General features: G+C 41.6%; 1 protein-coding gene across 1 annotated transcript in view; it reads left to right on the top strand.

Annotated features, from left to right (window-relative positions):
• tlcd1 (TLC domain containing 1) overlaps positions 1 to 16969 on the top strand; it is a 63362-nt gene that overhangs the window by 21345 nt on the left and 25048 nt on the right. The window lies entirely within an intron of this gene.

Genomic DNA, 16969 nt, shown 5'->3' with positions numbered 1-16969 from the left:
GATAAGGTCACTCGATTTCATAGGGTAAATGCCAGAAGATAGGCTAACTTGTCAGGATCCAAACTAAAAGAATAGCAGTAGAAGAAAGGCTTTAAAAAAAAAAATCTGCATGACATGCTTTCTGCAAAACTGAACCTATGTAGTTTCACTTTGAAATGAAATGGAATTTTGGGGTAAAGCGTGTTTGGTAAATTGTCCTTTTGAGCAACCTGTTGAGAAATCACGTTACATTAAATAAATGTATAGGTTACTTGGGACAAACGGGGTGAATAGACACTGGAGGTAATGATGCAATCCTACCCTCCAAAGGAGGAGTTGGGCTTATAGGTTTGTACATTGGAGAATCAGGAGTACAATGTTCTTGTCCTATCTCCCTGCAATCATGGCTCCCTGCTAGTAACATGGGATCCCAGAAATTGCCTTACTAGTCCCAGTCTTAACCCTGATCTAAAGGCTTTTACAAAATCCTTATTGTGTGTGAAAGCTTATTGTCTTAATGCTATTATTTTTAACCGGATGTTTTTCTGCTCACTCAACTGTTTTCTAATGTTTTTTGAACGTTTCCTGAATGCATGATGAACAATTGTATTAGCAGTTCAACAAGGTGGCCCACAACCATCTTCTCTAGGCAATTAGGAGTGTGAATTCAGCCTTGCCAGTGTCGCCCACATCCAGAGAATCAATACAAAAAAAAACCAAACTGGACAGATCTAGTTTAAAACAAGAAACACATTTTTCTCCCCACAAAGTCAATCAAAGTGTAAACCAAGCTCAGAAATCTGCTTATGTGCAAATGTATCTTTTCGCCATAACCGCAAACAAAGGTGAATATTTGGAAGCAGATAACAGGAAACATTTAAGGGAGAACTAAATAGATAGCAAAGAAGTTGGTGCTTGACTGGAGCTTGTTTTTGGGTCAGCCAGATGGCCTGCAGCATCACTTGGATCCTGCACTTTCCTACATTCCTATGTTCTGATTATTGGAAGAATTTTAAAACAATTCTTTTCACCACAAGGGAACTTGGGATCCAAATCATACATGGCTTATACATAAACGCAAATTTATCTGGGGATCAGTAACAAAAATGTACCTTTTTAACTATTGTTTCTGTAAATTATTTTATTAAAATTAATAATAGGATATCTTGTTATCTGTTTAAAACTTGAAGCTATAGAGGCTTCCTCTTTGAAATTTCTGCTGATGGGGTGTGACAGCTCAACATTTTGTGACGGGCTGGCTACATTATTACAAACTCAATGAATACATTTGAGGCAAGCACTAATACAGCACCAGTACATTTAAGCATGAAGTACCGCCCCATTCATATAAAGAAGGAAAGACTTGCACCTGTGACAGATTTCAGCGTTACTAGAATCTTCTTTGCAGACCCTTATAACCAGTCTTCATCAGCCCACAGTTTCATTGTAGCCTTGGCTTATGACAGAGCACCAGCATTCAGTTTCTCCTCTAGCCAGGTGTGCTTTGTGGCACAGTAAAATAAAAGTGGATTAGGATTATATTTTTTTATCTGCTCTTAGAAGTTTGTAGTATATAAGAGCAGGCTAAAAAAACATGAATTAAGTGGTGCCCACTAAAACTCTGTTTCATGCAGGGTTGATGATACCACCCAAAATGTCATTAAATCATACTGATCAGAAGGTCCCAGGTTCAATACCCAATCTTCTAAGGTTATCTGATCTCAGCCTGAGTAAAAGTTGGGGTACAACATTTGGTCTTAGCATTTCTGGCTAGTTTGTTGGAAGTCTGCCAATAATCACAGTCAGGGCCAAGGGGTATTCTTTTACAGCTCCCATTTCTCCCTGTCCCTCCCCATCAGAGGGCCTGTGCCTCTTATTTTTCCTCCTAGAGTGCCATCTTCCACCATATCTGCTCCATCCTAGTGCCATCTACAGCTACAAGAACACAAACACGCAATACTGCGGATGCTGGAAATCTGAAACAAAAACAGAAAATGCTGCAAATACACAGCAGGTCAGGCAGCACCTGTGGAGAGAAACAGAGTTAACGGCCGGGATTTTCCGGTCCTGCCCATGGCGGGAATTGTCATGGGCAGGATGGAAAATGTGACTTCGAAGTCCATTGACGTCGGGCAGGAATTTCCGGCCCCGCAGCGGGCGAGAATGGCAAACCCTGGCTCACCTTTCAGTTCGATGACCTTTCATCAGAACTGAGGAAAGGATCATTGATTGAAACATTAACTCTGTAGATGGCATTTGTGGAGAGAAACAACTGATTTTCTCTCCATCAAAGTACCATCTCCCACTTCTTCATCCCCATAATAATGTTATCTCCCACTACTGCCCTCCTTATAATAGTGCCAGCTGCCACTACAAGCTCTCTGTTAGAGCGGAAACTCCTCACAGCTCTTTCTAAATCTAAGGCAATGCTATCTCTTACAAGAGAAAAATCTAAAAACGCCCTGTTGAAATTAACTTCTGTGGAGATGGGTCAGACGTGGAAAAGCAAAACTGGACTCAGAAAAATAACGGGAGGAAAGATTGAGTAATTATATAAAAAGATGCATTTTCTTTGGAAGAAAGCAGTTGATGCAAAGAATGTTCTGAGAAGACTGAACGGGAAGCAAGATAGTAAACAAAATGCAGCATCACAAACACAAGTACATAATTTACAAAACTGCTTGAACATAGAATGTGATAAAATGACATAATGACACAAATAACTATTATTTTGCAGATGAGGTAATGAATACTCCTTTACTTTAAATTTACATTTAACAGTTTCACTTTCAATTGTTTTCTTTGCTTATTGTACAGGAGGATAGGTTATAATAATATATCTTGAATCTGTTTGCAATTTTTAAAAAAAAAAAGGTCCCTTTTGATCAATATAATTAACGAATTGTAATCATGTAACCTTTTCAGTTGTGTCACTTTCTGGGAATTTCATTAGTCATTCATTAACTTATTTAGAAAAGTGAGCAAGTGACGATATGAAATTTTTAACTCAACGTTGAGTCCAGAAGGCTGTAAAGTGCCTAATCACAAGAGTAAATGCTGTTCCTCAAGCTTATATTGAGCTTCATTGGAATAGAGTAGGAGACCGAGAACAGAGATCAGAGTGGGAGTGGAGCGGAGAATTAAAATGACAGGCAGCTGGCAGTTTGGGCCAACCGAACGGAGGTATCGCACAAAGCGGTCACCCCATCTCCCCAATGCAGAGGCAAATACAGTATACTAAATTAAAAGAAGTCCAAGTAAATCACTGCTTCACTGGTAAGGAGTGTTTGCGACCTTGGGTGATGATAAAGGAGGAGGTAAAAGGTTGGGTGTAGCAGCCCCTGTGCTTTCATGGAAAGGTGCCATGGGAGGGGCAGGGTTATTGAGAGTGATAAAGGAGAAGACCAGGATCTCGTGGAAGGAATGGTCCCTTCAGGATGCTGGATGAGTGAAGATGCTGTGTTTGATGGCATCATACTGAAGGTGGAGGCTGGTGGGGAAGAATGTAAGGACAAGGGCAACCCTTTCATGAGGAGGCAGGGGAAGGGGTGAGAGCAAAAATATGGAAAATGGAATGGGCACTGACAAAGACCCCATTACCCACAGTAGGGAGAAAGGAAGACATACCAGAATTGTTGATTTGTAAGGTTGCATGGTCAGAACAGATGTAATGGAGCAAATGGAAGAACGGAATTCTTAGAGGAGCAGGGTGTGATGAAGTTTGGTTGAGATACCTATGGAAGGTAGTGGGTTTATAGTGGATATTGGTGGTTAACCTATCCCAAGGAAAGGGGATAGAGATAATAGAGGAAGGGAAGGAATGAGTCAAGAAATGTGAAGGCACTGGAGGCAATTGGAAACAAATGTGATATTTTCCAGTTCAGGGCCAGAGCAGGAACTGATACTGATACAGTCATCAAAGCACCAGAAAAAAAGATGTAGGAGGGGACCTTAATAGAATTAGAACAAAGAATGTTCCATATATCCCACAAAAAGGCAGGCTTAACTGGAACCCATATGGGTTCACAAAACAATACCTTATATTTAGAGAAGTGAGTGGAGTTAAAGGGGAAGTTGTTCAATGTGAGAATGAGTTCAGCCAGGTGGAACAAGGTGGGGAGTGGTAGGGCCTCCATTCATTGAAGAAATAGAGAGCTCTCAGGCCATCCTGCTGATGAATAGAGGTGTAGAAAAATAGCACATCCCTGTTGGGTCAGAAAACCAGAAACTGCTAAAGTAGTATATGGTGTTGGAAGAATTGGGGATGTAAGTGGGAAAAGACTGGTCAAGGAGAGAAAAAATAGAGTAGAGATAGGAAGAAATCAGTTCTGTGGAACAGGAACAGGTTGAAATGATGGGTGTACCAGGGCAGTCCTGTTGGTGGATTTTGGGAAGGAGGTAGGAGCAGACAGTATGTCGTTGAGGGCTATGAGGTTGGAGTTCGCAATAATTTGTTACTAGTAAAAGGTAATGGAAGCTCAATGAATTCTGGTAACCATGTGACCATGATAATGAATGACCTCACAAAGACAAATAAACATCATGGAATCGTTTCAGCTGATTTTCTTTAGATTATTTGTAAAACTTCATTCAAACTGTGTTAACAGAGCCTTAAGCATGCAGGAAATATATAAGAACATAGGAAGTAGGAGCAGGAGTAGCTCACTCAGTCATTCAATAAGATCATGGTTGATCATCTGCCTCCATTCCACCACTACCCCCATATCCCTTAACACTTAATATTTATCAATCTCTGTCCTGAATATATTCAATGAGCACCCATGGCTCTGGAGTAGGTAGTTTCCAAGATGCACAATCCTCTGAGTCATCTCAGTCCTAAATGGTCAAACCCTTATTCTGGCGAGGCGGTGGCAGAGTGATATTGTCACTGGACTGGTACTCTAGTGACCCAGGGGAACGGACTGGAGACCAGGGTTTGAATCCCACCATGGCAGATGATAAAATTTGAATTCAATAAAAATTTGGAATTAAAAGTCTGATGATAACCATGAAACGTTTGTTGTAGAAACCCATCTGGTTCACTAATGCCCTTGAGGGAAGGAAATCTGCTGTCCTTACCTGGTCTGGCCTACATGTGACTCCAGACCTACAGCAATGTGGTTGACTCTTAAAATGCTCTCTGAACAAGGGCAATTGGGGATGGGAAATAAATGCTGGCCTAGCCAGTGATCCCCACATCCCATGAACGAGTTTATTTAAAAAAGACTGTGACCCCTTGTTCTAGACTCACCAACCAGGGGAAACATCCACCCAGTATCTACCCTGTCAAATCCCTTAAGAATTGTATATGTTTCAATTCAATCAGCTTTTCATTCTTCTTAATTCTAGAAAATATAGGCTTAGTCTGCTCAATCTCTCTCCATGGGTCAATTCTCTCAATGTGGTAATGTTCCTTCATTAAGATAAAAGCAAAATACTGCAGGTGCTGGAAATCTGAAACACAAACAGAAAATGCTGAAGAACTCAACAGGTCTAACAGCATCTGTGGAGGAGAAAAAACAGAGTTAACGTTTCAAGTATTTATGACGCTTCAGAGCTAAAGAGAAGTAAAATGTTATAGATGGATGCACAGAAGAGATTCAGCCTCCACCTATCACTGGCCTTTTATCCAGCTCCACCTGCTCCACCTCCCCTTTAAACAGTATAAATTTACTTCTCTTTAGCTCTGAAGAAGAGTCATAAAGACTCAAAATAGATGTTATTAGACCTGCTGAGTTTTTCCAGCATCTTCTGTTTTTGTTCCAATGTTCCTTCATTGGTGTTGGATCAAAACCCTGAAATTCCCTAATTAACATCCTCATTCAAACAAATAGCCAAAAAAAATCCTTGAAAAGCAACAAAGTATAGGCAATAAAGATAGCCTTGCCAAGCATTGCCCCACTTCACAACAACTAAAATAACCCTAGTAATTGGAGAAAGAGTTACTTTGATTTGAGGTTAAGGTTGCCTTATAAACCAATTCATAAAGGTATTCCCTCGGAAACAGAGTCTAAAACATCCTATTAATGTTAACTCATGAGGATAGTTATGCCATGAATTGATGTGTTTAGACATAAAGATAAGCATTCCACTTTATGACTGAGCGAGCTACTCCTGCTCCTATTTCCTATGTTCTTATATATTTCCTGCATGCTTAAGGCTCTGTTAACACAGTTTGAATGAAGTTTTACAAATAATCTGAAGAAAATCAGCTGAAACGATTCCATGATGTTTATTTGTCTTTGTGAGGTCATTCATTATAACGGTCACATGGTTACCAGAATTCATTGAGCTTCCATTACCTTCTACTAGTAACAAATTATTGCGAACTCCAACCTCATAGCCCTCAACCACATACTGTCTGCTCCTACCTCCTTCCCAAAATCCACCAACAGGACAGCCCTGGTCACCCATCATTTCAGCATGTTCCTGTTCCACAGAACCGATTTCTTCCAATCTCTACTCTATTTTTTTCTCTCCTTGACCAGTCTTTTCCCACTTACATCCCCAACTCTTCCAACACCATACACTGCTTTAGCAGTTTCTGGTTTTCTGGCCCAACAGGGATGTGCCATTTTTCTACACCTCTATCCATCAGCAGGATGGTCTGAGAGCTCTCTATTTCTTCAATGAATGGAGGCCCTACCGCTCTCCACCTGGCTGAACTCATTCTCACATTGAACAACTTCGCCTTTAACTCCACTCACTTCTTTAAATATAAGGTATTTTTTTGTGAACCCATATGGGTTCCAGTTAAGTCTGCCTTTTTGTGGGATATATGGAACATTCTTTATTCTAATTCTATTAAGGTCCCCTCCTACGTCTTTTTTTCTGGTGCTTTGATGACTTTATGAAGTGGTAACCTGAATTTTTATTATTAGAAACTAACAATTTATCTTCATAATTTAATCCTGTAAAATGTAAAAGCAGTAAATCTGTTTATACAGAAAATGTGTCTTCAATCATTGGTGATGTTATCAGCTTTGAGGATTGGATGAAATAAATTTTGCACATTTGCAATATTTATTTATAAATATAACAATATGACTGTAAGTTCCTACACCATGAAACAAATATCATCCATTTGGTGCTGAATGTTTTGAGGATACTTTCTCCATAAACCTCTATTTGACAGTTTGTTTCTTTTAACAACTAAACCATCTGTGCCAGAACATGAAAAGTAATTGATTTAACTGACATTCTGGGACAGAGAATCCAGTTTATGAAGAATTAGGTAGAAAAGGGATCCGTTTTTAGCTGCTGGCCATTTACAGCCCTAACAGGAATTGTTTGTGAAAAGCAAACAATTTATGTTATGCAGGAATTATGTAATGTCCTTCGAGAAGCTCACAATACTTGCTGTCTGTGAAATTTTAGCCACAAGTACCACACTTCAGCACCGAACCAGGGCTGAAAATCGTCTTTTAAATCTTATGTAAAAGAAGCTGGTTCGCCACTTTGATGTAAACGATGACTCCAAACTATGCATAAAAATCTTTTTCACAAACAATAAGACACCATCATTGTGATAAAAATGCTGATTAGATCAGGAAAGATATCTATGAAGTGGAAGAAAAGATGAAGCAGAACTTGGCATTCCACTGGCAGGTGGTGTAGACTTGTTCATACAATAGTCCTATCTCTCTTCAAACTGCTTCCCAAGGAGGAGCGTCTTATTTAGAAATGCAGTAAATGTGCTTCTGAAAAGCTTTTTGTGCAGAAACAACTAAATCAAATAGTGAGTTTATAGGTTAACTGGATCTTCCAGGATTATTCAGCCAGACTTAATTTCCTGGAAATTGTCTGCTCTTCAATTTCCTCAATTTGTTGGCAATATGAAATATTCATATGGCAATAAACACTCTCAGATTCTGCCAGTTGTTGGTCTGGGCAGGTCAGAATATGTGGTCTCCCGTTTTACCCATCTGATTCACAACACGCCCAATTTTCAGATGCATGATTTTGAGCAGAGTCAGTGCCATCAAATCAGTGCAAATTAAAGCCAACTCTGAATATCCTTGCTAGCGCACAGGTCACCCATATTAAACTATTTCATGTTTGGGAAACAGACCTGCCATAATTTGGAGCATCCCTTGAAACAAAGTTGTTGGTGAGAGAAAAGTTAAAAGAGGACAGCTGTAGTAATTATGGTTTTATTTAGTGTGCAGTATATCTTTTTAAGAATAATACTTGTTAAGCTCACATGATCCATAGTAACCAATAGGAGAGTAGCGCAGGCTACCTCCACGGTCAGTGTAGAGATAGAATTGGAGTTGAAAGCACACGTGTAGTTGCTGCTGAGTATATGGTAAATAAACCTAATGTTTCCACCCAAGAATTGTTTGCAGATCAACTCTATCACTAATAGCACAACTTGGCCAACCTACAACAAACTGGCAATGAGGATAAAACAAGATTGAACAGAAGAAATCAAGTTAGAAAGAAATCGGCACTGTACCTCATCCAGTGATTGTAAGTAACAAGCTCCATTAGAATTGAAGAAGTTATTCCCTCTCAAAATGCCACAATTTGGGAGATTTGATCCTTTTGAACATGCCACAGATGATTGGTCTCAATACGTAGAACGCCTCATGTTCTTTTTTCAAGCGAACGAGATTACGGGTGAAGAGAAGAGGCGGGCGATCCTCTTGAGTACTTGTGGGAACAAAACCTACAGCTTGATTCGAAGTTTGATGGCACCCAGTGCCCCAGATTCAAAGATTTTGATGAATTGGTAGATCTCGTGAAGGGTCACTTTCAACCAAAACTGTCAGTCATGATGCAGAGGTTCAGGTTTAATTCGCAAAATAGAGCCCCGGGTGAGACAATTGCATGCTACATGGCAACTTTGAAGCAGCTAACGGAACATTGCGAGTTCAGTATAACTCTAAATGACATGCTCAGAGATCGGTTAGTGCGTGGCGTGAATGAGGACACTATTCAGAAAAGATTATTATCCGCAGTGAAACTGCATTTCAAGAAGGCGCTAGAGATAGCACTGACCATGGAAAGCGCTGTAAGAGATTCAAAAGCAATACAGGGTGTGGAAAATGGCACCGTCCTCCACATTGGGCAGGAAACCTCAGCCGAAAGAGGTGCGAAAAAGGCGAGACTCCACTGAGAAGTGCCGAAGAATAAAGAAAAATAACTTAGCAGCGAATTCAAAGAATAATTTTGATAGAGGTGGAAACAATCAGACTTAGCGCTTGGCAGTTTAAAAAAAATCGAATGCTACTGTTGTCATAGAAATGGACAGACGATGAGGCAATGCAAGGAAAGATTCAAGCAGGCTTGTAAACAAAAGAAGAAGCCCAATGAAATCTACAATGTAGAAGAGCCTGAAACAACAACATTCAGACATTTACTCATTGTTTAATCTGAAAATTGGATTAACAGAACCAATATTTATCACAGTGAAAGTAAATGGCAAACCTGTTAGAATGGAACTGGACACGGGAGCTTCCACTACGGTAATTGGGGAACATACTTTTCAAATATTGAATAATGGTGAATGTCAGTTAAGTTTACAAGTAAACCGAACAGACTAGAGGAACTGGGCGTTATACAACCTATTCAGTTCTCAGAATGGGCAGCACCCTTGGTCTCCTTCCTTAAACCCAACCAAAGAGTCCAAATTTGTGGAGACTACAAGCTGACGGTTAATAAAGTAGCTAAGCTAGACAGGCACCCCATTCCAAAAATTGAAGGCCTGTATGCTAAGCTGGCAGGAGGGACAACCTACACAAAGCTTGACCTGAGTCATGATTATCAACAACTAGGGTTGGATAATGCCTCCAGGGAATTTGTCACAATTAATACCCCCAAAGGGTTGTACCAATATACACAAAAGCCTTTAGGTGTCTCCTCCGCCTGTGCCATCTTTCAGAGAATAATGGAAAGTTTACTGCAGGGACTGCCCCAGGTTGTAGTCTATTTAAACGATGCATTGGTGACAGGATTCACTGAAAAAGAGCATTTGGCAAACTTAGAAATTTTAAAACATTTCTTGCAAGTTGGAGCGTGTCTTAAAAAAAGATAAGTGCATGTTCCAAGTGAGGGAACTAATCTATCTGGGTCACCAGGTAGAATCACAGGCCTCCACTCGTTTGATAAGAAAGTGAGAGCTGTAAAAGAAGCTTCTGCACCAAAGAATGCCTCAGAATCAGATCGTTCCTAGGAATGATCAACTATTATGGGCAGTTCTTACCCAATTTGCCTACAGTGCTGGCCCGCCTGCATTCTCTATTCAAAAAGAGCTAATGTTGGTCTTGGGAGGTGCCCCAGAATGGAATTTTCATAAAGGTGAAACAATTGTTGCATTCGTCCAATCTATTAGTGCATTATGACTAGACGAAAGAATTGGTGCTGACATGTGACGCATCTCCCTATGGAGTGGGAGCAGTGCTCTCTCATTGGATGGACAATGACACAGAATGGCCAATAGGTTACATGTCAAGAAAGCTCACCACTCGTGGATTGAAAAAGAAGGTTTGTCCGTCGTCATTGTTGTCAAGAAATTTCACCAGTACGTACACGGCTGCCATTTTACAATCGTTTCAGACCACAAACCATTGCTAGGTTTGTTTAGTGAGGACAAGACTATACCACCCATAGCCTCAGCAAGAATACAATGATGGGCTTTAATTCTGGTAGCATACGAATACACTTTCGTACATAGGCCTGGCATTCAAATTGCAAACGCTGTTAGTCGTTTGCCTTTACAAGAAAATGATAGGCATGTCCCAGTTCCACAGGAACTTGTTTTTTTTAGATTCCTCGCCGTTATGTACTTGACAGATCAGACACTGGACAAGTTGGGACCCAGTCCTATCTCGAGTACAAGAACAAGAACTACATGGTTGGTCACAGGAGCCCATACCTGATGAAATGAAACTTTACTTCAACAGAAGACATGAAATATCCAGCCAGGAGGGCATCTTATTGTGGGAAGCACGAGTGATAGTTCCCCCAAAGGGAAGGGAGCCACTTTTAATTGAACTACAGAGTGCCCATCCAGGAATTTCCCAAATGAAGACCATAGCACGCAGCTACCTATGGTGGCCTGGGATGGATGGCGAAAAATAGAGTTTAGCAAAGCATTGTGTGCATTGCCAGCAACTTCAAAAGTTGCCAGTGACAGCTCCATTATACCCATGGGAGTGGCCAGATAGACCCTGGGGGTTACACATTGACTACGTTGCACCTTTCCTGGGAATGATATTTCTGCTCATTGCCGATGCCCATTCAAAATGGTTGGACATATATGAGGTGAAGTCACCGTCAGTCACTACAATTGAGAAACTATGTCAGAGTTTTGCCATCCAAGGACTACTAGGAGTAGTCATTTCTGATAACGGCATTGTATTTATGAATGCTGAGTTTCAACGGTTTATTAGTCTCAACGGTATTGTTCTTGTGAAAACTGCACTGTATCACCTTTCCTCAAACGGACTGGCTGAAAGATTGGTTCAAACGTTCAAGGCAGGCATGAAAAAGCTAACTGGCAATTCCTTGGCAACCAAGCTGGCACGCTTTCTTTTTCATTACAGCTCTACCCCTCACTCAACAGGTGTCACACCTGCAGAGTTATTGTTGAAATGCCATCTCAGGATGAGATTGAGCCTAATGCCAAATTTAGAGGGGAAGGTGGAAAGGAGTCAGGGAAGCCAGAAAGCTAGATACAACTGGCGAGAGGAAATTTACTGTGGGAGAGCTGGCAGACATGAAGAACTTCAGGGAAGGACCAAAGTGGTTATCAGGTGAAATAGTGTGGTGACTGGATGTCTATCTTACCACGTGGAGGTGGAAGGCTGGATCATCCATAAATATGTGGACCATTTAAGGAAGAGAGAGACAAATCACCAAGATTTGCTTCCACCAGTGATCATGACTGGGTCTGCGTTTCCTGTTGAGGATATTCAACCCAGGACTGACATGTCCGATGTTCCTTTAAGAGTTGATACAGAACTGCAAGTGCCCACCGAAGCACCTGATGTTCAGGCTGCTCCGGAAAAGGAAGTTCCTGACAAAGAATCTGAAGTTGTGGAGCTGCAACATTCTACATGTATCAGGAAACCACCTGAAAGACTGAACATGTAAATTCCTTACCCAGTGTAAATATTATGTAGTATTGAAAAATATGTACTTGTAAATATAATATGTACATCCGAGTTAAAGGAGGAGGAATGTAGTAATTATGGTTTTATTCAGTGTGCAATGACCTTTAAAAATATTTGTTAAGGAAGATCACATGATCTCTGGTAACCAATAGGAGAGTAGTGCAAGCTACTTCCACAGTCAGTGTAGGGGTAGAGTTGGAGTTGAAAGTACATGTGTAGTTGCTGCTGAGTATATTGTAAATAAACTTAAAGTTTCCACCCAAGTAGTGTCTGCAGGTCAACCCTATCATTAATAGTATAACTCGGCCAGCCTTACAACAAAAGTGATGCAAAATAAATCAGGACAGCCAGGAGATTAGTGCCAGGCCAAAGTAGATGAGTATGCACTTCCAATTTGAGCTACGAATCAGCCAAGCACCCAAGCATCGTATGGAACAGTCAGTACCAGACTGGGTACTGGTGAGAGGGAAACTAGGAAATCTGCTGTTGGAGAGTCCATGACAAATAGGAGTTCTGCCCTGCAAAGGAACAGTTGGCTGTGCTTCCCCCAAGTGAGCTACAGCAATCACAGCAGCTGGGGAGATTTTTTTTTGCAGATTCTGGGCTCAAAGCTCCAAGAATACCTAATAACCCTGAATATGTTCTTTGACCCAGACCAACCCAATGGCTGGAACTTCTGGTAGGTCAAGGTTATGAATAAAGACTTTTAAGCTTAGTATGCATCATGGCGTACTAACATAACTCACCAGCAAAGACTAAAACAGACTAAGTTTGCTACCACTTTTAGAATGATGTTTCAGGTATTTTCTATTTTCTTTTATAATGTTTTTATTTGCATTGCTGTTCCTCAGCCAGTCACATTTTCAGCATTCCTCTAGAATGCTTGGTATAACCTCAGGAAATTGATGACAATATCAGATACATTTCCACAAAGCCCAGTATGTGCCGAGATAATGTTTCTCCCAGAACTGTCAAGCTTGATAAATAGTTATTCGTGAATGATTTTTTTTTTTCCCCAGTATCTTACCAAAAAACCTTTTTCTTTTTCGCCACAGTTAATGTTAGCAGTTTTTTTGACTGAGAGTTATCACACTCGAGCCCTATGCTGTTATGACTCAATATTCATACTCATGGCCTACTATGTCTAGACCCAGCCAACACCGATGCTCCCTCTAATATTTCTTTGTTGTGCGCAGCTTGTTTATTGCATTGCGCAGTACATTCCAGATGGCTGCATGGTTGTGCATCTGTGTAACACAGAGGAAACACTGGCTGACAATTCGGTGCAATACTGAGGGAGTGCTGCAGTAACCAAAATGCTGTATCAGATGAAATGTTAAACCGAGGCATTGTCTGCCAATTAAGCAGATGTATGAGATTCCTTAGTCTTTTTTTGAAAAAAAAAAGAGCTGGGATTTCTCTTAATGCCTTAGACAATGTTTCTTCCTCAGCCAACATCACCAAAAACAGTTTTTTAGTCTTTCACAGTATGTGGGTGTGCTGACTAGGCCAACATTTATTGCCCATCCCCAGTTGCCCTTGAGAAGGTCTCCATGAGCCGCCTTCTCAAACCGCTGAAGTCCATGTGGTGTAGGTACACCCACAGCGCTGTTCGGGAGGAAGCTGCAGGATTTTGACTCAGCGACAATGAAGGAACAGCGATATAGTTTAGATAGGATGTTGCAAAGTGTTGTCGACAGTGCTCCTGACTCCCCAAAGCCTGTCCACCATCTATGAGGTACAATTCAGGAGTGTGATGGAATACTCGCCACTTGCCTGGATGAGTGCAGCTCCAACAACGCTCGAGAAACTTGACACCATCCAGGACAAAGCAACTCGCTTGATTGGCACCCTTTCCACAAACATCCATTCCTTCCACTACTCACGCATAATGGCAGTGGTGTGTACCGCCTACAAGATGCACTGCAGGAACTCACCAAGCCTCCTTAGACAAAACCTTCCAAATCTACAACCACTACCATCTAGAAGGACAAGGGCAGCAGATACCACCTGGAAGATCCCCTCCAAGCTACTCACCATCCCGACTTGGAAATATATTGCCATTTCTTCACTGGGTCAAAATCCTGGAACCCCTTTCCTAACAGCATTGTGGGTGTACCTACACCACAGAAACTGCAGCAGTTCAAGAAGGAAGCTCACCACCACCTTCTCAAAAGCAATTAGGGACGGGCAATAAATGCTGGCCTAGCCAGTGACACCCGCATCCCGTGAATGAATAAAAAAAGATGTTTTGCTGAATATAGACATGGACTGTTTCAGTATCTGAGGAGTCAAAAATGGTGCTGAATATTGTGCAATCGTCATCAAACAATCCCTATTTCTGACTTTATGATGGAGGAAAGGTCACTGATGAAGCAGCTGAAGATGGTTGGGCCTGGGATACAATCCTGAGGAACCCCCACAGCAATGTCGTGGGACTAAGATGATTGACCTCCAACAACCACAACCATCTTTGTGCTAGGCATGACTCCAACCAACGTAGAGCTTTCTCCCTGATTCCCACTGATTTCAAATTTGTTAGAGCTCCTTGATGCCACACTTGGTCAAATGTTGCCTTGATGTCAAGGGCAATCACTCTCACCTCACCTCTTTTTTAGCTTTTGGCCATGTTTGGACCAAGGCTGTAATGAGGTCAGGAACTGAGTGGCCCTGGCAGAACCCAAATTGAGTGTAAGTGAGCAGGATATTGCTAAGTAAGTGCTATTTGATAGAACTGTCAACAATGCCTTGCATCATTTTGCTGATGATCGAGAGTAAACTGATGGGGCGGTAATTGGCCAGGTTGGATTTTTTCTGCTTTTTGTGGACAGGACGTACCTGGGCAATTTTCCACATTGCTGAGTAGATGCCAGTGTTGTAGCTGTACTGGAATAGCCTGACCAGGGGTGCGGCTAGATCTACTGAAATGTTGTCACAGCCCATTGCCTTTGCAGTATCCAGTACCTTTGGCTGTTTCTCGATATCACTTGGAGTGAATCTAATTGGTGGTAGACTGGCATCTGTAATGCTGGAGACCTCAGGAGGAAGCCAAGATGGATCATCCACTCTGTTTTTCTGACTGAGGATGGTTGCCTTATCTTTTGCACAAATGTACTAGGCTCCCCGATCATTTGAGATTGGGGATATTTGTGGAGCCCCCTTCTCCAGTTAATTGTTTAAATATCCACAACCATTCATGACTGGATGTGGCAAGACTACAGAGCTTCGAACCAACCTGTTGGTTTGGGGATCATTTAGCTCTGTCTATCACATGCTGCTTGTGCTGTTTGGCACATTAAGTACTCTTGTGTATTAACTTCACCAGGTTGACACCTCATTTTCAGATATGTCTGATGCTACTCCTGGAATATCCTCCTGCACTTTTCATTGAACCAGGGTTGATTCCCCGGCTTGATGGTAATGGTAGAGTGGGGGCTGTGCCAGGTCATAAGGTTACAGGTTGTGGTTGAATACAGTTTTGATGTTGCTGATGGCCTGCAGCACCTCATGGATGCCCAATCTTGAGTTGCTAGAACTGTCTGTTCTAAATCTATTCATTTAGCATGGTGGTAGTTCCACACAACACGAATGTGAAGATGGGATTTGTCTCACAAGGACTGTTCAGTGGTTACTCCTACTGATAATGTGATGGACAGATGCATCTGCAACAAGTAGATTAGTGAGGATAAGGCCAAGTAGTTCTTTCAACCAACTACTGCAGACCCAGTCTAGCAGCTATGTCCTTGGCTAGCTTGGTCAGTAGTGGTGCTCCTGAGGCATTCTTGGTGATGGACATTGAAGTCTCCCACCCAGAGTACATTCTGTGCCCTTGCCATCCTCAGTGCCTCTTTCAAGTGATGTTGGAATTGTGGAGGAGTACTGATTCATCAGCTAAGGTGGGGGGTGCGAGATGTGGTAGGTGATAATCAGCAAAGGTTTCCTTGCCCATGTTTGATCTGATGCCATGAGACTTCATGGGATCCAGAGTCAAGTTTGAGAACTCACAGCACAACTCCCTCCCGACTGAATGCCACTGTGCACTGTCCTGCCAGTGTAATGGTGATAGTAGTGTCTGGGATATTGTCTTCGAGGTAGGATTCAGTGAGTACGATTATGTTAGGCTGTTGCTTGACTAAGACTAGCTTTTAATTCCAGATTTGTTAACTGAACTTAAATTCCACCAACTGTCTTGGTGGAATTTGAACCCGTGTTCCCAGAGCATTAGTTGGATTGTTTGTCCTGTGACATTACCAGGGCACCACCACCTCCTCCATAAATCTGGTTACTTATCTGTTGGTTGTTTGTGGAACCTAGCTGTGTGCACATTGGCTGCTGTGTTTGCCTGACAAACAATAGTCACTGCATTTCAAAAGAAATAACTGGTACTGAAATACTTGTGAACTCCCTATGGACATGGTAATCATGTGCTATACAAGTGCAAGTTCATTCCTTATAATTCTGGCTCAAATGTAATTGAATACAGAATAATAAAAATCAAGGGGCAGCCCTAATGCCAAGTGCACAATTAAAATCCACGTGCATTAAGGGGAGGTTTCAACTTTTACTGTTGACCCTTTGATTTGAATCCTTCCTCTTTTTTTAGAAGGCTGTGAATCTTGTACAATGGTCATTCCTCCCATATCAGCCTGTACAGTGAGCACTGGAAGATCATTCAACAACAGGAGCTAAGGCAATCCTGTTTTTACAGTTGTGAATTCTAGCAAAGTCACTGGACAGCAATACGGAACAGCAACCTTAGCCATTTCCGCACCCCCTTCCTCTCCCCCCTCAGGAATACTGAGACCAGCTGTAGCAAACTACACTCCACCCAATTAGCTAACTCAGCACAGGTTCAAGCCCGGAGCTTCCTG

The sequence above is a fragment of the Carcharodon carcharias genome, chromosome 10 (genome assembly GCF_017639515.1).
Source record: "Carcharodon carcharias isolate sCarCar2 chromosome 10, sCarCar2.pri, whole genome shotgun sequence".
NCBI classification, from domain to species: Eukaryota; Metazoa; Chordata; class Chondrichthyes; order Lamniformes; family Lamnidae; genus Carcharodon; species Carcharodon carcharias.
The sequence above is the reverse complement of the archived record's forward strand: the minus strand, read 5'-3'. Positions and strand labels throughout refer to the sequence as shown.